The sequence below is a fragment of the Hylobates moloch genome, unplaced genomic scaffold (assembly GCF_009828535.3).
Source record: "Hylobates moloch isolate HMO894 unplaced genomic scaffold, HMol_V3 SCAFFOLD_11, whole genome shotgun sequence".
NCBI classification, from domain to species: Eukaryota; Metazoa; Chordata; class Mammalia; order Primates; family Hylobatidae; genus Hylobates; species Hylobates moloch.
The window spans coordinates 67991015-68017603 of record NW_026652286.1 but is presented as its reverse complement, the minus strand read 5'-3'; the positions used below and the strand labels follow the sequence as shown (position 1 = coordinate 68017603).

The 26589-nt window shown below is 39.4% G+C and overlaps 1 long non-coding RNA gene across 1 annotated transcript; it reads right to left on the bottom strand.

The window, feature by feature from the left end:
- Positions 1–268: 268 nt before the first annotated feature.
- LOC131384538 (uncharacterized) lies at positions 269–16636 on the bottom strand. The gene is made up of 4 exons (XR_009215490.1): positions 16517–16636; positions 15033–15137; positions 12444–12604; positions 269–393 (listed from the first exon to the last, which is right to left on the bottom strand). It is a non-coding gene; the product is annotated as an uncharacterized LOC131384538 (long non-coding RNA).
- Positions 16637–26589: the final 9953 nt, after the last annotated feature.

Genomic DNA, 26589 nt, shown 5'->3' with positions numbered 1-26589 from the left:
GACATTGCTACCCACTTGCTTCCTAATTCCACCTAGGTGGCATAGAGGTTGTGTTGTTAATTTAGCCAGTCAGTGAGGAACGCGTTAGGTCAGAGGGGCTCAGCGTGAGGCTCACTGCATACTATACTCTTCTTCTTGGGGAGGACCACATTAGCACACAGCATCTGATCTGTTACTATATAAAGAAATTTTTGCTGCCCACAAATTACACCCATTTATTTCTGTGTTGTCAGGCCTTGCATACCTTTTGTCACAGGATCTTTGCATACCTTCTTTTTCTTTCCAGAAGATTCGTTCCTTCTGTCTTCAGTCATTTCTGACCTCTTCATCCCCCATCGTATGTTCTTATAGCACCAGTTACTACTCCTCCATAGCATTGCCACATTTGCAATTCTGTAATTATTTGTGGCTTATTTAATTGTTCACAGTCTTTTCCATCACACTATAAACTCTTGAAGGCAGGAATCAGTTCTGGTTTTGTTCGTGTTAGAGGCCCCTGTATAGTGCCAACACATGGCAGCTCTCAAACAAGATTTTTTGAATAAATGCATCGAGAAGATAGAGGTTTCCCTGTATCTAACGCATTTTTTTTAAATCCAATATACATGGATCTATTATTTAAAATAATCTTTTAAAACTCAAATCTCATTATGTCATTTTTTTGCTGAAAAGTTCTCAATGATTCCCCGTCACTCAATGACGAAGTCTAAGCTGTCTGACATGACCTATGAATAGGGTGGCCAAATGTCCAGGTTTACATGTTTGAACCTGTGGTTATGATATAAAGTGTCCTCTTTTAATTCTCAAAAGCATCCCAGTTTGGATGATACATTTTATGGTCACTCTATACAAGTGACTTCCAATATCTGGCCCCTTACTGACTTCTTAAATCTTTTTGCTTTACAGTTTATGCACATGCAACACTGAACTGCTTACAGAATTCTCTGCCAACCACCATGCTGTTTCTCACCTCCAGGCCTTTGCTGCATAGTTCCCTTGGGCCAGAATTCCCTCTCCTCCCTGCTGACATAGTTTGTATAATTTAGCTCATTTCCTAACCCCTGGAGAAAGCCTTCTCTGACTCTCACCTCTAAGGCCACATCAGGAACCTCTTTCCTTAGATCTTCCCAGTCCCCTAATCCTCTATACATTATGCCTTCATTGCATTTTCACATTGAATTATAAATGCTGGCATATGTCTGCCATCAATCCCCACCCCAGTGTGCATGCAACACTTGCCTTTGAGGAGGGACAATATATTATTCATCTTTGCGTACATGCAGCACATAGCTGATGCACAATAATTACTGATTGAACAAATACGTATTTTTGAAGATTTTATTTATTCAACAAATAACTTTAAAAAGTTGTTTTTCTAACTTTATTAATCTAAATCATTTAGAACTTTTCATCTGAATTTCTCTTTTTTTTTGAGACAGAATCTCACTCTGTCACCCAGGCTGGAGTGCAGCGGCACGATCTTGCCTCACTGCAAGCTCCGCCTCCCAGGTTCATGCCATTCTCCTGCCTCAGCCTCCTGAGTAGCTGGGACTACAGGCACCCGCCACCATGCCCGGCTAATTTTTTGTATTTTTCGTAGAGACGGGGTTTCACTGTGTTAACCAGGATGGTCTCGATCTCCTGACCTCGTGATCCACCCGCCTCAGCCTCCCAAAGTGCTGGGAATTACAGGCGTGCCACTGTGCCCAGCCCTTTTCATCTGAATTTCTACTTAGCATGAGCAACCAGTGATACCCCCACTGAATTAATATAATTACAGCCAAAACAAAGAAGCCTGATGTTTTAACTACCCCACGTATCCTTATGATGGACTTTTTAAAATAATGAAACTAGCTCTCATACTTCCAGGCTTGTCAACTTGATCTAGTCCAGCTACTACTGCTACTTGTTCTACTTCTTTTTCTTCCTCTTCTTCCTCCTTCTCCCACTCCCTCTCCCCTCGCCTGTCCACTCTCCCTCCTTCTCCTCCTCTTCCTCTCCTTCTCCTTCTCTCTCTTTCCCTGATGAGAATACTTGGACTCTAATTCTAATTCTTGCCTCACCCTGTCCTGCCCTCCTCCTTCACATCCTCCTGTCTGCTTCCCCCAACCTTGTGATCTCCTAAGTTTCGTCTGCAAAGCACATGAGGGCACCATATCACTCAAGTAACTTACACATTTTTTTAACCTTTATAGTAAATTTAATTTAGATGCTGCCTGTTTTGTCAGCCTTGCTAAACTAGATTTTTCAGAGGAATTATTTTTTAAATCCTGAAGTTTGAACATCATTGCCCTAAGAAGAGATATAATAAATAACATTTCTGCTGAAAGTGTGAAATAGTGTCTCATTGCTAAAAAGAAGTTGTTTCTGGGAAACAGTCTTAGATTTTGACTCAGACCCTGATTTGTTTCTGGCCTTGTCACTGTCTACATCTGTTCTAATGGGCTGTCCACATACCTGCTTGAGCCCACGTTTCTTGGTCTATAAACTGAAATGAGAAAATATGCCTCACAGAGCTGTAGGGAGGATCCAGTGGGAAGCTGTATATCAGTATTTCTCTAAATAATGTCCTTACAAAGGGAAATATTTTCAGGGAATCTACAATGTTGATGTAGATTGTTTTTATTATAGTGTTACATACATATGAACAAAATTAACACTGGGTATAAATTTTTAAGCTTATAGCTCTTATAAAACTAGAAATCAAAATCAATTTGTAAATTGTATATATAAACCAAAGAAATTGACAAGAAAACATTTACACATTAAATGTAAGTCAAACTACAAACTACAACAAATGAAATGATCAAGGATAATTTACTGAGATAGCTGATTGTTTACCAACTCTAAACTTTCATTCCTAACAAAAATTTTATGATCTGCACCTCAATACCCTGCTTCCTTTATTTTGTAAAATCTCTGAGCTTCCATGTATTAAACTGTAACACAGAAACAATTAAACTCCATAACAAAGGACCTGATAATAATACCATATAACAAAGACTCAGAAGTGAGTTGATGCATCCGATAAAAAGGGGAAATGGAAGGCCCTGAGCTTTACCACAAGGAATTGTTCAAGGCCTTTGGGTCAAGACTCCAGGGGGAAGTCGCTGGACTGGCACTCAGATGAACTGTTTGTGCTAGGATCCTCCCTGTCCCCCCAGATATATTACCACAGGTAAGAGCTCAGACTATGGAGTACAAGCTAGGTTTTAATTACATCACTGTCACTGTTAGCCCTACAATTTACTTCACCTTTCTCAACCTCAGTTTCTTCAGCAGTAAAATGGGGAAAAATTAATTCTATCTTATAGGGTTGTTATGAGGACTGAATCCAATAATGTATATGAGAGCCTCAAGAAATTGCATTAGTATCATGTGTAATGAAAAAGGCTCAGTGGTTCCTAGACAGACATGGAAGTAAATGGACCTCCCTCTGCCACCTAGTTGCTGGAGTCCCTGTCATGGCTGGAGAGAAACTTCCTTCCAGCAGAGACTGCTGGAGGGAGCAGAAGCCCACAGCACACTGGATCTGAGCTCCTGGGAAAATTTGGACCTGTGAATTTTGAAACCTTGCTGAAGAAGATAGAGGTGGAGAAAACCTGTATTCCTAAAGATTCCAACTGTTTTTAGTGTCGTAATAGGTAGAGATTAACCCTCCAAAACAGTTCTTTCTCTGATCTGGGAAAACTCAATCAGGTTTTTGGTTTTTATCTAAATAAGAAAAATAACTTTCTGCTCTAATGGAGCTCTTTAGTGATCCTGAGGATTTCAGGAGTCAAAAACACAGATTTTAACTCTTGAGACAGGGAAAGTCACACTTTGGAGAAACTACGTTACTTTTATTTGGGGGTTGTGGGGATGGATTTGAGCTAAGAGGAAAGAAAAAGCTGTTCTGGCTTCTGAATCCACAGCCAGGAAGGTTTGGAGAGGCTCTGAGGAGGAGCAGGAACAAGAGCTGATGGAACTGTGCAAGCACGACTTTGGAAGGTTCTGAGAACAAGCAGATTCATTTGAACTAGGGGATGAGATGTGGTATGGAATTAGGGAAAAGGCCATTCTCCCTGCCTCTTATGGGACCCAGAACCACTTGGGCCCCCTGAAAATGTACAGCTTTAGAAGTCCCTGGAGATAGAGGTCTGGCAATGGTGTTATCATGCTTATGATGGTGCCTCTGCCGTGGCAACAGCGAGGCTTCCCAAGTTGCAGGGAGCAGCAAGAGAAAGTCAGAGCTGCAGAGCACATGCCTGTCAGTAAATGCAAGAACAGACCAGGCAGGAAGCACAAAGGTGGGTTTCTGTGAGTGACTTGGCAACACTTTGAGAAGGGTTGGAGTCATGACACCATGTGGGGGAGAGCTCAAGCCATTATAAGTTAGGCATTAGAAGTCAACTTGATAAACAACCCACTCACAATATCAATACCAATGAAATGATCCACGAATCAATTTAGCAAGAAAGGTACAGGGTCAATGATAAAGAAGACTATGAAATCTTATTGACAGATGTGAAAAAAAATTCTGAGCAAATGAAAAAGATATACCATTTTCTCAATAGAAATTATTTATCTTTACCATAGCAATCCTTCCAAAATTAATGCAATATCAAACAGAATCCCAATTTTTATCAGCTGCATAAAATAAGTTTAAATTTCTAATGAGAACATAAATATCTGAGACTAGTTTTTAAAAAAAAAAGAACAAAGGATCATGAGGGTAGATTTGCCTTATCCAATATCCAAAGCCATTACAATAAAAATATAATGACATTGGCTCAGACTAGTAAAATAGAATTAAGAGTTCAGAAAATAAATCCAAGTATATGTGGAAACTTAATATACGACAAAGGGAACATGTTAATGAGAAAAGGAGTGTTTATTTTATTAATGCTGCTGACATAGTTGGCTATCTAGGAGAAAACATAAAGAATTCTTAACTCTCACCATACACAAAAAAAGATTCCAAATAAATTAAAAGGTTAATGAAAAAATTATACATTAGAACAAAATTAGGATAATACTTACATAATGTTGAAGTAGGAAGACTTTCCTATGTAAGATAAGAAATCCAGAAGCCATGAAGGAAAACACCAACATATGATATTTGATTACATTTTGTTATTGTTAAAAGATTAAGTGGACAAAGTCAAAATACCGACGATGTCCTGGGGGAAAATTTTGTCACAGATATGATAGATATAAGGTTAATCTCCCTAATATACAGAGCTCATTTAATTTGTAAGAAAAGACAACTTCAACCCAGTACAAAAATAGGCAAAGGATAAGAGAATTCACAGCAGAAGAAACAAAAAAGTCCATGAAAAGATGAGCAACCTCACTTGTAATCAAGAAAGCATAAAGTAAGTTTAAAGACATCATTTTTGCCTATCACATGGGCAAAAAAAAAAAAAAAAAAAAAAAGAGAAGAAGAAGAAAACCCAGAATTGGTAAACCTGGAGGAGATTTTCACTGCCCTGTATTCTGGGAAGGCTTGAATTGCTACAACCTTTTGGAAAAATAAACTAGAAATGTCTACTAAATTAAAAAATACACAAACCCAATAATCCAATTCTGAAAATTCATCCTATAAAAATAAAATTGCCAGCCCATAAATATTTATGTTAAGAATGCTTATTGCTATTTTTGTTTATTTTTGGATGTATATTGATAGAGAAATAGTTCAAATTATGGTATATCTTTAATAGGAAATATTATGCAGCTATTGAAAAACAAAATGACCAATATCTATTAACCCAGAGAGAATTCCATGATATCTTGTTAAGAAAAGCAGGCTATGGAAAAATAAATATGGTTCTATTTTTATAAAAACAAGTAGCAATCATCCTCCTCCTCATATATGTATATGCACATTTTCATAAACAAAAAAGTGTGGAAGGTGTAACCTTAGGGGGCGGAAAATGAAGGAGATGGCGGGGACAGAAATCATTAAATTCTATGATGTATTTTTGATTATTTTATTGGGTAGAATGTTTATGTAGTGCTTCTCTATTAAAAGTATTAATAAGATAATGTTTTCAAAGAAAATGTGACCTGAGAAGCTAAGGGGACCTGGGCTTGTGAGTCAGGTACTATTGTTCTTACAGAGGAGTTGAGAGGAAATGAATCTGATGGGAAAGAAGGGAAAGAAACAACGGGGCGACTTCCCACTCCTGTGCCACATGCTTCCATTTCTCCCTCTAGGAAACCCTTCTAGGGATGCTGCACTTGCTCTGCCGGTGGGCTGGCTTCACGGACTGCTGCCTCTCATTATCCAATTCCTTTCTTATAATTTCTAGGCTGCACACCGCCTACTTAGGTGGTCTAATTTAGGCCATGTGCACACATTTGGGGGTTGTGTCTGTTGCTGGTATATAACATTTTCACATTTAGATCCCTTTAATAATCTTCATTTGAATAGTAGTTCAGGCAAAGGAAAAAGAGACCATGTTTGCGTTGATGTCTTTCAGCCAAACTCTACCACCCAGGAGCTAGCCAGTGTCTGGGGAAATTGGCCAGCCTGGACTCTGGCAATAAAACAGCCATTTATCCTAGGCCAGAAACAAACCTTTCCAGGCCTGAGGTAAATTTACATAGAAATAAAATTTAAATGAGGAAAATACTACTGGGGCGATGCTTTAAATTATTTACATTTGTTCATCTCCAACAGTAAAACAAAGCTTCAGGGATGCAGACCCAGAGACAGTATCTTCCCACTGAAATACAGAAGAAACATTTTGATTTTACTGCTATTCCCAAATATTCTAGAAACCCAGCCAGGCGTTAGAGACAATGGAAAACTATTCTTGCTTTTAAAGATATAGAAGTTAATTTGGCTGCTGTCAGATTGTAGAACTCTTGAGTTTTTAGAAAGGCAGGGGTGGGGACCAGGGAATGTGACCAGGAAGAAATTTCACTTGTCCCTTCTTGAGATCTAAGAAAGGAAGCACATCCTTCTTAATGCCCTGTTTCTTGGGCTGACCACCTATCTGTTCAGAAGTTTGTCTCTAGGGAGCCAACTGTTCCTGCTGTGATTTAAGTCTGTCTTCTCCATTCCAGCAATGGGAGTTAGGGAGAGTTAATTAACTGATATGGTTTGGATCTGTGTCCCCACCAAATTTCATGTTGAAATGGAATCCCCAGTGTTGGAGGTGGGGCCTGGTGGAAAGTGTTTGGATCATGGTAGCAGATCCCCTTACTAACTGCTTAGTGCTATTCCCTTGGTGATGGGTGAGTTCGAGGGAGATCTGGTTGTTTAAAAGCATCGCACCTCTCACTCTCTGTTTTTTGCTTCCACTTTCACCATATAATACATTGGCTCCTCCTTTGCCTTTCATTATGATTGTAAGCTTCCTGAGACCTCCTCAGAAGCCAAGCAGATGCCTGGCGCCATGCTCCCTATACAGTCTGCAGAATCATGAGTCAATTAAACCTCTTTTCTTTATAAATTACCCAGCCTAAGGTATTTATTTATAGCAAGAATGGCCTAATACACTACCCTTATTATTTTTTCCTCACCTGAAACTTGAGCTGAGTAAGGAATCCTTGACTGTCAATGAATCTATAGAACTCTGTTCACAGAGAAGTACATTTGAGAATCAAGAAAATATCATTTTTAAAATGCAGGGGACCCAAATTGTTGAGAATTGCCCAGAGACAGCAGATAATCAATGGCAAAATCAGACCCCAAACTGCTGGCATCCTAAGTTTGTTGCTTCTCCTTGCTGCTTAGAATCGTTACCTGACTTTGCTAGGTGAATGCGGATGAGCATTCTCAGCAGAAAGAACATTGTATACCTAGAAAAAGATCTGAAACAGCATAAATGTTTGGAGAGTTTTGGAAATTTAATACAAGCAAGACAGAGGCATAAGGACTGTGATGGAGCCATTGGAGAGTAGGCTAGAAATCAGCCTTGTAAGCTGGATACAAAGTTGGGACTTGGTATTTGTTGGGACTCTTTCAATTACAAGCTAAAGAAACCCAAGACCAAACTCAGCTAAGTAATGGTGATAATAATAATGGTTAACACTTAGCAATGTTCTAAGCTTTCTGTACGCATTAACTCATTCGGAACTCATTACAATCCTGTGAGGGTGTTATTATTATGCCCATTTTTGAGATGAGGATATTGGTATTCAGAAAGGTTAAATAATTTATCCAAAGTTACATAGCCATTAAGTGCCAGCACTGGATTCTAACATGGAAAATATATTGACCCCTGTGATTGGTAAAGTCCACGAGTAAAGCCCACTTCATGAACAACTAAATCATCCAGGAGCTCAAACAATTTCCTAAGGCTCTGTCTTGACTGGGTCAGCTTCTTTTCATGCACTGCCTTCATATTTGGAGAGATTCTCCCAATGCAGAGAAAAAGAAACAATTCATATTTCAGAGCAAGAGTGAGACCATTTCCTTCCCAATACTTATACATGACAGTTCTTCTTGGCCTCTTCTTGCCCATTCTGAAACTCATCACTGTGGCCAGGTGCATGGAGTGCATAAGAAGGCAGTTGGAGCTGGGCCAACCACATGAATTGGGCTCTAACGAAAAGAAGATCCATTATCACGAGAGGTGGGGTGTTGCCGGATAGATGCCCCACTGGAGGATATAAAGAGGGGAGGGCACAATCAAGTTTAGAAAAAAATGGTGTCGCAAATGGATTAGAGGCATGTAGAACTGGAGACAGGGAAGCCAGACAGAAAGCTGACCGTGTTTTCTAAGTGGGAAATGAACCCAAGGCTGTGGTGATGGCAAGAAGGGAACAGAATCAAGAGGTATGTAGGAGATACACTTGGATTTAGGCCTGGAGGAAGAAGAAGGAATTAACGGCAACTCTGAGGTTGTGGTATTAACTGAAATTGAGAAAACAGGAAGTTGAGTAAGTATTCAGGGGAGAGGGAAGACAGTATTTAAGCTCATTTGGAGATGTCTTTGCATTTGGACTGTCTTTCCTGCTAGAGAGTAACTTCTATGAGCCAGAGACCCCATCTGCCCTGTTCACTATAATATCTGCAATAACCATGTAGCACCTGGCACATATTAGTCACTCCCCTATTAAATGCACAAAGAAAGGTTTCTACCTGATATCCAAATGCATGCACCAGTTAGGTTGTTGGAAAGTCAGAAGAGATGCCCAGCCCCACAGTGTGAATTTGGGGTCACAGGGATATGGGCAATAGAGAAAAATGGGGGCATTAAAGAGATGGTTCTGAGTGAGTGTGGAAGGAGAGACTGAGCATAGAATGTCTGCACGTAAGGGGCTAGCAGAGGAAGATGAGCCTGGGATCTGTTGGAAAGCGAATGATAAGAGAAGGAGTAAAAGAAGCCTAGGGTGTTAACAGGGAAGCTTGGTGTGGAAAGGGAGAGTTGGCAAAGAGAAGAATGTCCACTCTTCCACTTGCTAGCTGTGTGAACTTGAGCAACTTATTTCACTTCTGTGTGCCTCAGTTTCCCCCTTATAAAATGACAAAAATAATACTACCTATCTTAGGTATAGTTGTGAAAAATTTTAAAATAAGTTATTTTTTAACTTGTAAAGACACAGTACTTGTCTCAATATTTACCTAAGGAGTGAGTAATGCGTCATACTGAATACCACAGAGGGGCCAAGCAAGACAAAGACTAAAATGTGCCCGCTAGATTTGGCAAGTTGGATAGGGTTGGGCCCATACAAATGAACAATCTGCAAAGCTGGGAATAAAAGCCAGATTGGATAAATTGAGAGTGGGAGGTAAGGAAGTAAATACATTATCCGCTGTATTTTTTTCTCCTTGGCAAGTAGCAGCAGCTAATATGTTTTGCTTATCTGTCTTATTTATTGTTTATCTCCCCAATTAGAATGTAAGATTTATGAGGACTGCGACTGGATCTGTCCCACATGCTTAAGAGCATGTGGGCACATAGTCTATGTTCAACAGAATCTGTTGAATGACAGGACAGGACAGATGGATATGGTGGAGTGGTGGGACAGGAACTAAGACTATTTATCATAGCATCCTCTTCCCCCAGTAGGTTCTCCCCTATGGCTACATATCAAGATTGCCTGCAAAGTAGTAATTTTTAGCATAGATTCCCCAGGTCTCCCTCCCCAGACACCCTCTGAAGATACATCTCTGGTTGGGGGTGGGGATCAGGCCCAGGGGGTGTATTTTTTAAAAGCTCCCCTAGTCATTAGGATACACATCTGGCATCACAACTACTACCCTGTACCATAGTTTGTGATGCATAACTTAATATGGAAATAAAAAGAAAAAAAGTTATTCGAACCTTCAGTCATCATTTCTCTCCTCAGGATCTGAATCAAATTCCTGTTTTTTCAAATGTGTTTATATTTGACAACTCAACAACTTAATAAAAAATTCCAAGGGTAACAACTCAAAGAAATTCTCTTACAAGAAAGTCTGGGTAGAAGGAATGGATTGGGCCTTGAGGAGAAAAGAAAATGCCCAGAGCCAGTTTCTCTGTGGCCATGTAAGCCAGCCATCAATCACAGCTCACACCTGCCTTCCGCTCTGCACAAAGAGGCCAATTGAGATGCGTCTGCGCCCCCCATGGGAGGCATGGGAGCCTGGACAATGCAGGCTCGGAAAGGCAGGAAAGCATGACAGATGTGACAGAGAATTATACCAAGTTGTCTAAGCAGCCAACAGAGAATTCTCAGAAACTTTGGGCTAGTGTTGAATTCTAAGAACATACAGAAATACATGTTCAACGAACGAATAAAGTGAAATTTCTCAGGGAAATAGAAAAAAACATTTTTTTGCCAGCGAAAAGCATGGAATCTGGTCACTAAAAATAGAACATTCAGGAATAAAATGAAGAGGATCTGTTTTATTAGGACTTCATCTTACGTACGTCTCTATGATCAATCTGTAACTGATTGTGCCCTCTGGCCTCATCTCCCATGATGTGCCCTGTCCTCACCTGGTCACAGAGAGCCTACTCTCTGATGGCGCTGACTTTCCCACCTTTCCCACGACAAGCAGCATATGCTCTTTCATGTTTCTGTACTTGAAAAACGTTTCTCTTCTCCATCCAACAAAAGCTTACTCATCCTTCCAGACCGAACTCTGGAGTAGCCTCCTTTGGGGAGACTTCCCTAATTGCTCGGGAAGAGGGAGTTAGCTCCTTGCTCTTCTCTGCACTTCTGCTCCTTTGCTCAATGTCAATTTTGTGCAATATCAAAATCTCATGTTGTAATTATTTGTTTATTCCATCCTTCATTAGGATGTGGCTTTTCATGAATGGAAATCGTGTGTTAAGCAATTTAGTGGGTACTGCCTATGTGCTAGATAATAATATTTATTTATTTTCCATGCAATAATCCTGCAAAGCATAAGATTTCCATTTTACAAATGAGAAAACTGATTCTCTGAGTGTTCAGGTAAATTCCCTGAGGTTAAGTAGTTGATAAGCAGTAAGCTGTATGACTCCAAAGTCAGGACTTTTTCTACTATAATAAACTGTCTTTCTTTACCTTCTTTATATGGGCACATGCTTGGTACCAAACAAATGAGTGAGTGTTATTTATACTAATTTTTATAGGAATTATAAGTACCTTGAGAGCAGGACCATGTCTTTTCCTTTCAATCCATCCCTACCATAGTTTACCATACTCACTCACTGGTGTCATTATTTAGAGTACAAGGGGCTCTGAAACCCTATAACAAGGGGGCCTGTCCCAATCTGAGTGGGAGATGACGGCTCTTTTGATGGAACAGAAACTGAAAGGAGGAGCAAGGTTAACTGGATGAAGGTGAGTGGACTCCTGAGAAGACCATTCCAGGCAGAGGGAACAGTGTAGCAAAGTGACTAAGTGAAAGGCCAGTATGGCTGCAGGCCCGAGGGGTTGCTCGCAGTAAGTGTTATATGCACAGACTTCTCTTGAGGTTGTTGACAGAATAACTATAGTGTCTTTTTAAGCTATAGCTCTAAAAAATGGTTTAGTTCTACAAATCATTTCGAATGGTACTTTTCTTCTTCCACATCGACACATCACTGAGAGCTATGTAAGCACAGTGTGCTCCCTTTTGGTCTAACCACAAATAAAGCCGGGATTTAGTTTACCGGCTATAGCTGCAAGAATTAGGTCAACTCAGATGCCTTGTAACGTCTATTCCCTTACTCATTTTATAAGGTTCTATTTTTATCCCTTATTTCCTCATTTTATTTTGAAATGTTAAAGGGCTCTTAAGTCCTTTTGGAAGTTGGCAGGATCTAAATCCCCAAATACATAAAATAAAATATATTGATTATGAACAGCTTTATTGGCTGAAGCCTGGTTCAGGAGAAAGAATGTAGTTGCAAGTATGTGGGGCCCACAAGGAGAAAGACCTCGAAAGGGTGTTCGCAACCTTTCATTGGGATTGCTTCCTATTTGAAATTGCCAATGTCATGACTCAAGGGGAGGAGTTGTGGAAGAGGAGGCATCCAACATAACTCACTTACATTGGCTTTCTTCATTTGAATGTCGCCAGATTTAAATGTAAATGGTATATTAGCACTTCGGAGCTTCTAGAAGAGAAAAATGTATATGCTGAGCCTCCCAGATTTGTTTGGTTTGTCAGTTGTTTTCTGGGCTTGCTTTTTCAAATAGCTGATGCGTTTGTCTGCAAGACAAAGAAATGAAAACAACAGGGAGTTTTGTTTGTGGCCCTGTGAATCTGGCCTCATCAATTACAGCTTCCAGAGCAGTCTGATGTTAACCTGTCTGAAAGCAACAGGGAGAATAGCAAAATTCTTTGGCCACACTTCATGCTTTTCCAACAGCTCTCTATATCTAGCCCTTCTTCCTGCCACCAACTTTCCACAATCATTCATTCAACAGGTATTTACAAAGTACCTCTTAGGATGCCAAGTACTTCACTAAGGGCTGGGAACAGTATGAAATCAAACCGCCCTGCCCATCTCTCCTTTGCCTTCTTTCCACATCCCCCCCAAATGAAGGCTTAAAAACTTACATCTTCTCCAGTACTTCCTCCTGAAGTATAAGAGAGACAAGAACAGGCTTGCCCAGCTTGAAGAGGAGGGTTGTGTGAAAGGTCCCACCATGAAGAAAGTCCCAGAATACATGATTGCAAGAAAGAGGTAGGGAGTAGTGAATGGGAAGCACGTTCATATCTCTACCTTTTCTTTCTTTGGTAATCTACTGCTCCCAGTAGAGGAGAAAATGGAGACCTCATGTGGACTTAGAAAAGTCTAAGCTGAGAGGCCTGATTTGGAAATGAGATTATTCTGATAATAAGAATGAACATCTATATGATTATTTGAAATCCACAGAGGGCTTTTATATGCACAATCTCAGTGAATACCCAAAGCACCCCTAGGAAAGGTGTTAGGATCGCCTTTTCCTAGACAGGAAAGGGGCTCGGTGAGACTTGGCTTTACTGCTGGAAATTAACCAACTGGAGCTTTAACTTCTCCATCGAAGAGCTTTGCTTCTCTCTCTCTCAAATCCAGGGCTTAGAGCAAGCACAGTGCTGCCACAATTGAGAAGAGGCTGCCTTGTACAAACTTGCACATAATATCTTAACTCAGTCTTTTTCCAACACAGGCAGCCTTCAGCTTTATGTAAGGGAAGGAAAATCCTGTGAAAAGGAATCATGAGCCTAATCAACAGAGAAGGAAATGGAGGTTGGGAAAAATTAAGCAAGTTGCCTCAGGTCACGTAGCAAGAAGTAGTGGAGCTGGAATTTGATCCCCAGTCAGTCAATCTGACGCCAAAGTACAGAAGCAGGAAAGGCCCTGCTGCCCTGGCAGTGAAGGTAGAATGAAGCCTGCATCTGTCACCATGCAACAGACAAAAATACTGTGCTTAAGCCAAGAATCCTGGGTTAGAATTTCAGCTATGTCACCTCCTAGCTGTGTGACCTTGGCCAAGTCACGTAACCTCTCTGATCCTTTAGCTGTAAAGGAAGACAGGGGTGTAATGTGGATTAAATATAATAATGTGTCTGCATCCAGTGTACATACACTAAAACTCTATACCAGGTATGGAGGTTCCCAGAGGATGTTGAGCTACAGCTCACAAAGAGAGAATACAGCAAAAAGTACAGATATCTATGGCCAAGTGCCCTTTGGAATAGGCAAACATTGACTAAAATAAATGAGATGCTTTACTCCTGGGTCTGGCCAAACCACCTAAGGCCTCACAAACCAATGGGTGCTTTCAGGGCTAAAAGTTAGCTGCAAAGCCCCAGGCCGACACTGATTACTAAAACAGGTGCTTAGTGCTGTGGCAAGGGAGTGGCCTTTCTTCTTCTCCTGGGAACCCAATATGGCTGTTCTGGCTGCATTTCCCAACAGCTGCTGAAACTTCCCAAGTGCTGACATTTTACCCAGTCCCTTATAACATACTTATGTAACTTTTCTGATCTATTTATTTTGCTTACATTTCCACCTAAAGCTTCTGATCTTTTAAAAAGTATTAGATGCATGAGGATTCCACTCATCCCCTCAATAAATTATCAGTTGAGTCCCTACTATGTCCCAGAGCAATTTAGAAAAGAGGAACTGGCACATGACACAACTTTAAAAACACCAAAAACTTACATTTTGTAAAGTGGTAGGACACAAAGTGCAACACTGTGCAACGCTGTTTCCTGGGTCATTTCTTTACAAGCATATACAATTCTTCCCTTGTGTTTGCATAGTTTACATCTAGGATCAGCTTGATTATTTTGCCCAGTCTTTCTATGGCCGTCAACGTTCTCAACTTTCCTAAAGTCTAAGTTAAGTCCCTTTCAAACACAGTTTTATTGTCCTACTTCATTTTAGGGAAGAAAATGCTAGAAAGCTCTAAGATTACTGGTGTGTTGTGTGGCTTTCTTTCCTAAAATGTAGTAATATGGAGTACCTTATTTAGTATCCACATAAATACAACTAAATCACACTGATTCAAACAGTTTTAACAAAGTGCATCCTGTCATGCAGGTAACTTTGCTCTTGCAGTCTTCCTCTTCTTTGGTTAAATTCAAAAGCGCACACTCAAAATTCAGCTAAGGGCTTTTATCAAGAAAAGAGCTTCTAAGTACTCACGACATTCAAATTGTACAGGATACAGCTTTTGGGAGTGGTGTACTGTGTTTTCAGCAGCAGTACGATTTGTTCCTTGAGAATACATCTTGTACCATGTTCACTAAGCTATCGAAGTAAACCAAGAAGGAGGAGGGAAAAGAAATTAACAACAGGACCAGGTAAGGTCGAACATTCCAAAATAACCAAGTCTCCCTCAGCATTTCTATAGAGGCTACATCCCTAGACTCTAGCTCCAGCACTCCCTGAGTGTGAACAAGTGGTTTCCCACAGGTCTAGCTCAGATCATTCATTATGGCCACCCTCCCAGGCACCTGAATGAACACATTGTGTTATCCTTATCCTCAGAGTCACTTAAAATGTTTGAATCTCTTTTTCAAGAACTATTCTCATCAAAAACCTTCAAGGTTCAACTCCTTCAATACGATTCTAACCATCTTTTCCTATCTTCCATTCCTTTCCCATTGTTACCCAAAATTTTGGTCCAGCTAAACTATTCAGCGTTTCTTGACCATGGCCCAAAGTTAACTGCTGCTGATTCTTGGCTTTGCTTCTCCCTCTGTCTGGAACATCCCTCCTCCATTCCTCCGGCCATTGAGTCTATAAAATCCTATCCATCCATCAAAGGCCATCTCAGTGCTACATTCTGAACAAAATCATTTGAAATCCTTTGAACCTGATGTGATTTCTACATTTTTATCACTTCATTCCAGCCCTATAGCATTTTGCCTTTTCATGTGACATTTCTCATTCTGCTTATGATATTGTAATTCCCTTGAGAGAAGAAGCAATATCTTATCAAGTTTTTAACCTCCTAATACATGGCCTATGATCCTGGCCCAGGATGGAGTCCAAGTTTTGTGATGTTAGATGGTGCTACAGCACACCTTTCCTACTAGAACATGTACAAATACAATCTTTTTCTGTTCTCTGGTATTGTGGAGAAAATAAAGACCTGAGTAGGATATAGAGGAGCTAATTAGATAGCCTTGGATAAGTCCAACTGGAGAAGTGAGGGTATAGAAAGCCTGTTATAGCCTTGGGGTAAACTGTTGGCTTTGCAGTTGTGCCTCTAGGAATACAGGTACATGGAGTTGCTGAGGCAGATGGCACTGCGTGTGCCCAGTGGATAAAACACTTTAAAAATGGCCACATCCTGGTCTCTTGGCCATGCTGGAAATTTGGAGTCAGTGCAGTTTTTGGGCATTCTGACCAGGAACAGAGTCGTCAGAAGTGATTTTACAACACACTTTGATGAAAAACGCAAGAAAAATATTGCCCAGGAATATAATATATATATACACATATACATATATATATGCATATATATGTATATATAAATGACACTGAAACAGTCATAATCTTAAAACTAAGCCAGGAAAACTGCCTAGACTGATCAGAAGAGAAGAAAAGATGGCTCCACCTCATTCTGCCTAAATACAGCTTTTTATTTTTTTTTAACAATATCTCCAAACTCCCAAATATACTTAGGTGCAGAGATGGTGATCTGAACTGGGCTATCGAAGTCTGGATTCTAGCTTGAGATCCTACATTAAATAGTTAGGTTACTTTGGGAAAATGACTTTACCTATCCAAGTCTCATGTTCTCAGCTCTAAATTCTAATAACCTGACATAAAATTTAGAAATGCTACAATTCATCTCAGTTCTACTCCTAATTCATATGTGGCTTGGTGTAGTCTCAGCCACTCATTCCTAAAGTATTTTCCTCCTTTGGCCTTTTTCTTGTATTTAATTATTTAATACCAGAGTTGCTCCTCTCACTTTGTTTCTTTTAGAACACTAGAACCCTCTGGGTCTATGACTGCGCACCCACTAAATTCTGTTCCTGGTTACAATTCCACAGGGAACTCTCACCCTTTCTGGGACTCTTCAGATCAACACACCATATGACGAAACTGTTTCTTGTGTTTCAAATGAACAAGAAGAAGAGAAAGGATTCCATATGTTGAGGAATATCACATAAGTGGGAAACCATAGTCCAGGTCCCACCACCCCTTTCTCTTAATAACAAAATACAGGGAAGCCCAGGACTTGAAGAATGCTTAAACTTCATGGGCATTTGGCATAAGAATAAAAATCCACATGATTAGAGGATAGTTCTCACTTATACCTAAAATGCTATTATTAAGTGAAATAGACCTTCAAAATCTAAGGACATGGATGGTAGTGTATTTGCAAAAGATCTACTTTTGTATATTGCATGATGGTGACGGATTTAACTTTTAAATGAAACCAGTGCTCTTTAGGTGTCAACAGCTAACTAAAAGAAGGCAGAAAAGAGAAGTACATGGATTTGGGGCTCAGAAAAGTGAAATTTTTAAAAGAAGCAATTGCTTTATTATGGTATTCAAACATTGTAAAAAAAACAAGGATGCATGCTAACATTTTTTGAATGTCTAGTTACAATATCAATCTTGTGATAATTGTTTTCAATAAGTTATGGTATTGAATAGCCACAAGAGCTGTATTTCAACCCCATTTTGAATTTGGGGAAACTAAAACTAAAACAAACATCCAAGTCCATACCACCTGACTTCAGAGTCTCTCTTGTTTTTTCAACACCATATTCTAAGTCCAGAATGTGGCCTCAAGAAGTCTTCGATTTCAACCAGTCCTCCTTCTTCCCTCATGTTCATCCCTGCTCCATCATGACTGTTTTGATATCATCATTGAGCTATGTCTGTCCTGTTCTTAGAATCCTACATTTAAGACTTTCCATTACATTTGTTGATAATCCACTTCAACAGCTAAAATCCTTTATGATGAACAGCCATTTCCATAAGTACCTAAATCCCTTTTGGTGCTATTTCAACTCAGTATTTTTACCCCCAGGTGTGATTCATCTATCCACTCATTTATATCTGACCCAAACATACTTTTCAAACTTAAATCTTACTGCTCCCTTTCATGGATGTTTTAACATTTTTCGTTTAAAAATAACATAAGAGGCCAGGCGTGGTGGCTCACGCCTGTAATCCGAGCACTTTGGGAGGCTGAGGCAGGCAGATTACTTGAGGTCAGGAGTTTGAGACTAGCCTGGCCAACATGGTGAAACCTTGTCTCTACTAAAAGTACAAAGTTAGCTGGGCATGGTGGCGCGTTCCTGTAATCCCAGCTACTCAGCAGGCTGAGGCAAGAAAATCGCTTGAGCCCGGGAGGCAGAGGTTGCAGTGAGCCGAGATTGCGCCACTGCCCTCCAGCCTGGGTGACAAAGCAAGACTCTGTCTCAAAACAATAACAACAACGACAACAAAACTAAAAATAGAACTACCATATCCTCTAGCAATCCCATACTTGTCATTTATCCAAAGGAAAGGAAATCAACATATCAAAAAAATATCTGTGTCTTCATGTTTATTATAGCACTATTCACAACAGCTGAGATATGGAATCAACCTCTGTCTATCAACTAATGAATGGATAAAGAAAATGTGGTATATATACATCATAGAATAGTATTCACTAATGAAAAGGAATGAAATCCTGTCATTGATGGCAACATGGATAAAACTGGAGGATATGTTAAGAGAAATAAGCCAGAAACAGAAACCTAAACACCGCATGTTCTCCTCCGTGTGCAGAAACTACAAGAAGTTGATATTATAGAAGGAAAAAGTAGAACAGAGGATACTAGAGGCCAGGAAGCATGAGGGAAGGGGTCATAGGGAGAGATTTGTTAAAAAATACAATTACAGCTAGATATGAGGAATAAGTTAGAGTATTCTATACTACTGTAAGATGATTCTAGTTTCAAATAGCTAGCAAGAGGAAATTGAATGTTCTCAATATAAAGAAATGATGAATATTTGAGATGATAGGTATACTAATTACCCTGATCTGATCACTATACAGTATATGTATGGAAACATCATTATGTACTCAATAAATATGTACAATTATTATATGCAAATTTTAAAAATAAAATTTAATTTAATAAAAGGAAAAAAATAAAATCCTAACAATCCTCAAAAGTCATCTCAAATAACTGCAACCTTTGCAACTTCGTCATTTCTCCTATGTCTGTTTCCTCTTCCCTCCCAGTCTGGAGGTTCTGTAAGAGCTGAATTCACATCTGGTTCATCTTTGAATGCCCAGAAAATGCAGTAAAATATTTAATAAATGGTAGAGAAAATAATTTCTCAGGGGAGAAGATGTTTTCCTTTCTGTTAAAAACTTAAAGATACTTTTTAAATTTTGCTTTGCAGCTTATTTGCTTTCTCTTTTCAAAGATAAACTATTCATACACCCTTTAATAATCCCTCTTGAGCTCAATTTTAAAATATGTGGTTCTTTTCTGTGAAATTGAAGAGGTCCTAAATCTGTCAGAGTAGTAACTGGGGAAAAAATGAAAATAGAATCACAGTATGTCAGAGTTAGAAGCAGCAAGGTAGCTTTACAGGAGGTGGAGGAAACTGTGTGGAATCACCTAGCTGGTAATGTTTCAGAACCAGGGCTTTAGCCTGGGCATCCTGACCCTCAAACAACCCCAAGAATCATATTTGACATGAAGGTCGCATGTGTCACTGCATATATACAGTAAGAGTCATTTCTTTTGCTCTCAATCTCTTGTAATTTTAACACAAAATTCCAATTTGGCAAAGTAGTGGCCAGACTGGTAGAATAAGGCCATTTGAATCCTAAAAGCTTATGTGAGTCCAATCCCAAAATGAAATATTTTCATCTTTCTCCCTTGGCCTAGGTTAGTGGGGCTGGATCAGCTATGTGACCATGTCTATTTTGAAGGTCTATAAATCAAGGAGTGGAGAGAGGGCCTGTTTGCACTCCCCCATCTGATCTTTACCCTACTCCATTCTGTCCTGGGAGGCTGACCCATGTGGACTTCATCACCATGCTTACTTTGTCCCCTGTTTTCCTGTTTGGTTTGGTCCCTGGTATGTTTTGGCAAGTGATCAGAGGGAGGGAGAAAAGTAATGTTGGGGTATTTATTCTTGTTGCTTCCTCCCCCTTGGGTTGCTACACACTGTCCTTACCTTCTGAGGGCTCCTGTTAAGTGGCTCTTAATATGCAGCTACCTTCTCTGGGTTCTAGTGACAGCTCCCTCCCTTTGTGCCCTCAGGGTGTAGGGTAGTAAAGTCTCTCCAATAAGGCAAGCCCAGGAATACTGCACCATCCTTTGTTGGTTTCCTTAAACCCTGCCCACAATCCTGTGAGTAGATTCTTCATTAAAGTCTTCTCCCAGTTTGAATATGTCATTTTTTCCCACAGTCACTACTCTGAAAGATATAGGGATTCAATTTCACAGAAAATAACCAGATATTTTAAATTGAGCTCAAGAGGAATAGTTAAAAGGGACATGAAGAGTTTATCTCCTTATATATTCTCGTTGTTAATCCCTTGTCAGATAGGTAGTTTGCAAAAATTTTCTCCCATTCTGTGGGTTGTCTCCGCACTTTGTTGATTGTATCCTTTGTTGTGCAGAATCTTTTTAACTTGATGTGATCCCATTTGTCCATTTTTGCTTTGGTTGCCTGTATCTGTGGGGTATTGCTCAAGACCAAGACCAATGTCCTGGAGAGTTTCCCCAGTGTTTTCTTGTAGTAGTTTCATAATTTGGGGTTTTAGATTTAAGTATTCAATCCATTTTTATTTGATTGGGTCTAGTTTCTTTCTTCTGTATATGGATATCCAGTTTTCCTAACACTATTTATTAAAGATACCATCTTTTCCCCAGTGTGTGTTATTGGCACTTTCGTCACTTTACTTACGGTAAACTTACAGTTTACTGTAAGTGTGTGGATCATTTCTGGGTTCTCTGTTCTGTTCCATTGGTCTATGTGTCTGTTTTTATGCCAGTACCATGTTGTTTTGTTTACTATCCATCTGTAGTATAATTTGAAGTGAGGTAATGTGGTTCCATCAGTTTTGTTCTTTTTGCTCAGGATAACTTTGGTTATTCTGAGTTTTTTGTGGCTCCACATACATTTTAGGATTGTTTTTTCTATACTTGAGAAGAATATCATTGGTATTTTGACAGGGGTTGTATTGAATCTATAGATTGCTTTGGGAAATATGGACATTTTAACAATATCGATTCTTCCAATCCATGAACATGGAACATTTTTCCATTTTTTGGTGTTCTCTTCAATTTCTTTCATCAGCATTTTATAGTTTTCATTACAGAGACCTTTCTTTTTTTTTGGTTCAGTTAATTCCTAGGTATTTAATTTTATTTGTGGCCATTGTAAATGGAATTACTTTTTAAATTTCTTTTTCTCATTGTTCACTATGGGCATAGAGAAATGCTACTTATTTTTGTACGTTGATTTTGTATCCTGCAACTTTACTGAATTTACTTATCAGTTCTAATAGTTTTCTTGTACAGTCTTTAGGTTTTTCCAAATATAAGATCATATCATCTGCAAACAAGGATTAACTTCAATTCTTCTTTTCTAATTTGGATGCCCTTTATATCTTTCTCTTGTCTAATTGCTGTAGCTGTGACTTCCAGTACTATGTTGAATAACAGTGGTGACAGTGAGCATTCATGTCATGTTCCAGATCATAGAGGAAAGGCATGCAGGTTGTTCTCATTCAGTATAATATTAACCTTGGGTCTGTCATATATGGCTTTGTTATGTTAAGATATGTTCCTTCTATCCCCAGCTTTTGGAGGGTTTTTATAATGAAGTTTTTATGTTGAATTTTGTCAAGTGCTTTTTCAGCATTGATTGACATGATCATAAGATTTTCATCTTTCATTCTATTGATATGATATATCACATTGATTGACTTGCATATGTTGAACCACCCTTACATCCCAGGAATAAATACCACTTGGTCATGATAAATGATCTTTCTCATTGTTGAATTCTGTTTGCTAGCATTTTATTGAGAATTTTTGCGTCAATATTTATCAAAGCTATTGGCTTGTAGTTTTCTTTTCTTTTCTTTTTCCTTTTTTTTTTTTAATGTGTCTTTGGTTTTGGTATCAGAGTAATACTGACTTTAGAATGAGTTTGGAAGTATTTCCTCTTTCTCTATTTTTGGGAATAGTTTGAGTAGGATTGGTATTAGTTCTTTAAATGTTTGGTAAAATTCAGCAGTAAAGCTCTCAGATCCTAGGTTTTTCTTTACTGGGAGACTTTTTATTACAGCTTTGTTCTTGTTACTTGTTATTGGTGTGTTAAGATTTTGGATTTCTTCCTGGTTCAATCTTGGTAGTTTGTAATATCTAGGAATTTGTCCATTACTTCTAGATTTTCCAACTTATTGGCAGTTAGTTGCTCATAGTAGCCACTAATGATCCTTTGAATTTCTGCAGTATCAGTCGTAATGTCTCCTTTTTTGTTTCTGATTTTTTTTTATTTGGATCTTCTCTCTTTTTTTCTTAGTCAGACTTTGTTTGACTTTTCAAAAAAACAACATTTTCCTTCATTTGTCTTTTGTGTTACTTTTTAAATTTCAACTTTTATTTATTTCTGCTCTGATCTTTATCATGTCTATTCTTCTACCAAGTTAGGGTTTGGTTTGCTCTTGCTTTTCTAGTTATTTAAAATGCATCACTAGATTGTTCATTTGAAGTTTTTCTTCTTTTTTGATGTAGGCATTTATAAACTTCCCTCTTAGTACTGCTTTTACTGTGTTCTATAGGTTTTAGTATATTGTATTTCCATTATCATTTGTTTCAAAAAATTTTTCAATGTCCTTCTTAATTTCTTCATTTACCCACTGTCACTCAGGGTTATTGTTTAATTTCCATGTATTTGTATAGTTTCCAAAATTTATCTTATTAATTTCTAGTTTTATTCCATTGTGGTCAGAGAAGATGCTTCTTATTATTTGAATTTTTTGAATGTTTTAAGACATGTTTTCTGACCTAAGATGTGGTCTATCCTTGAGAATAATCCATGTTTTGAGGAAAAGAATATGTATCCTGCAGCTCTTGGATGAAATGTTCTGTGAATATCTAGACCCATTTGGGCTATAGTGCAGATTAACTCTGATGTTTCTTTGTTGATTTTCTATCTGGAAGATCTGTCCAATGCTGAAAGTGGGGTGTTGAAGTCTTCAGCTATTAATGTATTAAGACCCATCTCTGTCTTTAGCTCTAATAGTATTCCCTTTAAATAGTTGGGTGCTCCAGTGTTGAGTGCATATATATTTAAAATTGTTATATCATCTTGATGAATTAACCCCTTTAGCATTATAAAGTGACCTATATAGTGACCTTCTTTGACTCTTCTTATAGTTTTTGTCTTGAAATCTATTTTTTCTGATATAAGTATAGCAACCATTGCTCTTTTTTGGTTTCCACTGGCATGGAATAACTTTTTCCATTCCTTTCTTTTCAGCCTATGTGTGTCTTTAGAGGTCAAGTGTGATTCTTTTAGGCAACAGATGAATGGGTCTTGTTTTTTCATCTATTCAGCCAGTCTATGTCTTTTGATTGGAGATTTTAATCCACTTACATTTAATGTTATTATTGATAAGCACTTACTCCTGCCATTTTGTTCTTTGTTTAATTTTTATTTTATTGTCTTCTCTTTCTTCTTCCTTTCCTTCCTGTCTTCCTCTAATGAAGGTGATTTCCTCTGGAGACGTGATTTAGTTTCTTGCTTTTTATTTCTTGTGTATCCATTGTATGTTTTTTGGTTTGAGGTTATCATGAGGCTTGCAAATACTATCTTATAACCCATTATTTTAACCTGATAACACTATTTTCATAAACAATCGAGCAAAAAGAAAACTAATAAAACTCTACACCTTAACTTTGTCTTCCTTTTTTAACCTTTTGTTGTCTCTATTTACACCTTACTGTACTGACTGTGTCTTGAAAAGTTCTTGTAGTCACTGTTTTTGATTGATTTATCATTCAGTCTCTCTGCTAGGATAAGAGTAGTTTACATTTCACAGTTACAGTGTTATAATATTCTGTGTTTTTCTGTGTACTTACTGTTACAGTGAGTTATGTACCTTCAGATAATTATTTGTCACTCATTAATGTCCTTTTCTTTCTGATTGAAGTACTCCCTTTAGCATTTCTTGTAGGACAGGTCTGGTATATTGATGAAATCCCTCAGTTTTTGTTTGTCTGGGAAAGTATTTCTCCTTCACATGTGAAGGATGTTCTTGTCAGATATGCTATCCTAGGTATAAGGGTGTTTTTTTTTTCCTCAGCATTTTAAATATGTTATGTCACTCTCTTCTGGCCTGTAAGTTTCTCACTGAAAAGTTAAATCTCCTTGGTGTTCTACAACCTTCTTGTTCTTGGATATTGATATCTTTATCTAGGTTTGGGAAGTTCTCTGTTACTATCCCTTTGAATAAACTTTCTACCTCAATCTCTTTCTCTACCTTCTCTTTAACTCTTAGATTTCCCCTTTTAGGGCCATTTACTAGATCCTGTAGGCATGCTTCACTGTTTTGTGTTCTGTTTTCTTTTGTCTCCTCTGATTGTGTATTTTCAAATAGCCTGTCTTCAAGCTCACTAATTCCTTCTTCTGATTGCATTATTCAGTAAGCCAATTGCATTTTACAGCTCCAAAGTTTCCGGTTGATTCTTTTTAATTATTTCAATCTCTTTGTTAAATTCATCTGATAGAATTCTGAATTCCTTTTGTGTGCTATCTTGCATTTCTTTGAGCTTCCTCAAAATAGCTATCTTGAACTTTCTGGCTGAAAGGTCACATGTCTCTGTTTTCCCAGGATTGGTCTCTGGTGCCTTATTTAGTTCATTTGGCAAGGTCATGTTTTCCTGGATGGTGTTGATGCTGGTGGATGTTCTTCAGCGTCAGGCATTGAAGAGTTAGGTATTTATTACAGTCTTTGCATCTGGGCCTGTTTGTGCCTATCTTTCTTGGGAAGGCTGTTCAGATATTTTAAAGGACTTGGGTATTATGATCTAAGTTGTATCTGCTTTGGGGGGCATGCCAAGCCCAGTAACACTCTGGTTCTTATAGACTCAGAGGTACTACCTTATGGTCTTGGACAAGATCTAGGAGAATTATCTGAATTACCAAGAAGGGACTCTCGTTATTTTCCCTTACTTTCTCCCAAACATACAGAGCCTCTTTCTCTGTTCTGAGACACCTAAAGCTGGGGGTGGAGTGACACGAGTATCCCTGTGGCCACCACTGCTAGGACTGCATTGGGTCAGACCTGAAGCCAACACAGCACTGGGCCTCACCCAAGGCCCACTCTAACCAGGCCCTGGCTACTGCCTATGTTTCTTCAAGGCCCTGGGGCTCTACAATCAGCAAGTAGGAAAGCCAGCCAGGCCTGTATCTTTCTCTTCAGGTTGGTGAGGTCCCCTAGTCCCCATCTGGGTCCAGAAGTTCTGTCCAGGAGTCGGGGAATGGAATAAAAACCTCACACGTCTACCTGGTGTTCTATTGTATTGCAGCTGAGCTGGCACTCAAACCACATGATGCAGTCATTCCCATTCTTCTCTCCCTTTCTCAAAGGTAGAGGAGCCTCACCCCATAGCCACCACCACCCCAGGCCATGAGGAGTACTGCCAGACTATAACTGGTGTTCCCTTATAACCCAAGGTCTCTAAAGGCAGCTTGTCATGAATGCTGCGTGGCCTGGGACTCACCCTTCAGGGCAGTGGGCTCCTTGCTGGCCCAGGGTAGGTCCAGAAATGCTGTCAAAGGGTTGAGTCTTGGAATTGGGGACTGCAAAAGCCCTCTTGGTGCTCTATCCCCGCTGTGACCATGCTGTTACCTAAGGTACAAGTCCCCTTTGCTTTTCCCTTGGCTTTTCTGAAGCAGAAGGAGTTTTACCCCATAGCCACCACAGCTGGTAATGTGCTGAGTCTTGTCTGAAGCCAGCAAGTCTCAGAAATTCACCCAAGGTCCTCAATGTAGTACCTGGGTATGGCTACTTGTTATTCAGGGCCCAAGGGCTCTTCAGCTAGCCCGTGATACATGCTACCAGCACTGGACCCTGTTTTTCAAGGCAGAAGTTTCCCTTCTGGCCCAGGGTGTGTCTAGAAATGTCATCTGGAAGCTAGGGCCTCACGACTCTGCCCAGTGCCCTATCTTACTGTGGCTGAGCTGGCATCCAAGATGCAAGACAAAGTCCTCCTCATCCTTCCCTCTCCTCTTCTCAAGCAGAAGGAAGAGTTCTCTTTTAGAGTCACAAGCTGTGCAGCCTGGGGTTAGGGGAGGGATGAGACCAGAGCTCCCTTGGCTTCCGCAGCTGGTGTCTCAGTATGCCACATGCTCCCTTAGTCCACTGTCCCTGGGCCTAGTTCAGCCCTAGGCTTCGCCTAAGAGAGCCTGTCCTTATGGCCTAGACTGCCTTTCAAGTTTACTTGGAGACACAGAGTGCTGTAGCCCTCAGTAGCAAGGTTTGTAAGCATTCAAGTTCAGCCCGGTGGGATTGGCAATTCCCCTCTAGCTAGGGCTCATTTAAACGCTCCTTCTGTGGGTGGGCATCGGCTGAGTTTGATCTGGTTTTCCTTTCTGCTCTAATAGAACAGCATGGAGTTCAGTGACTCACAGTAGCTGTGTTCTTCCTCCCGCAGCACCCAGAGAGGCTCTCCACACCAGGCCACCACTGCCAGAGGATGGG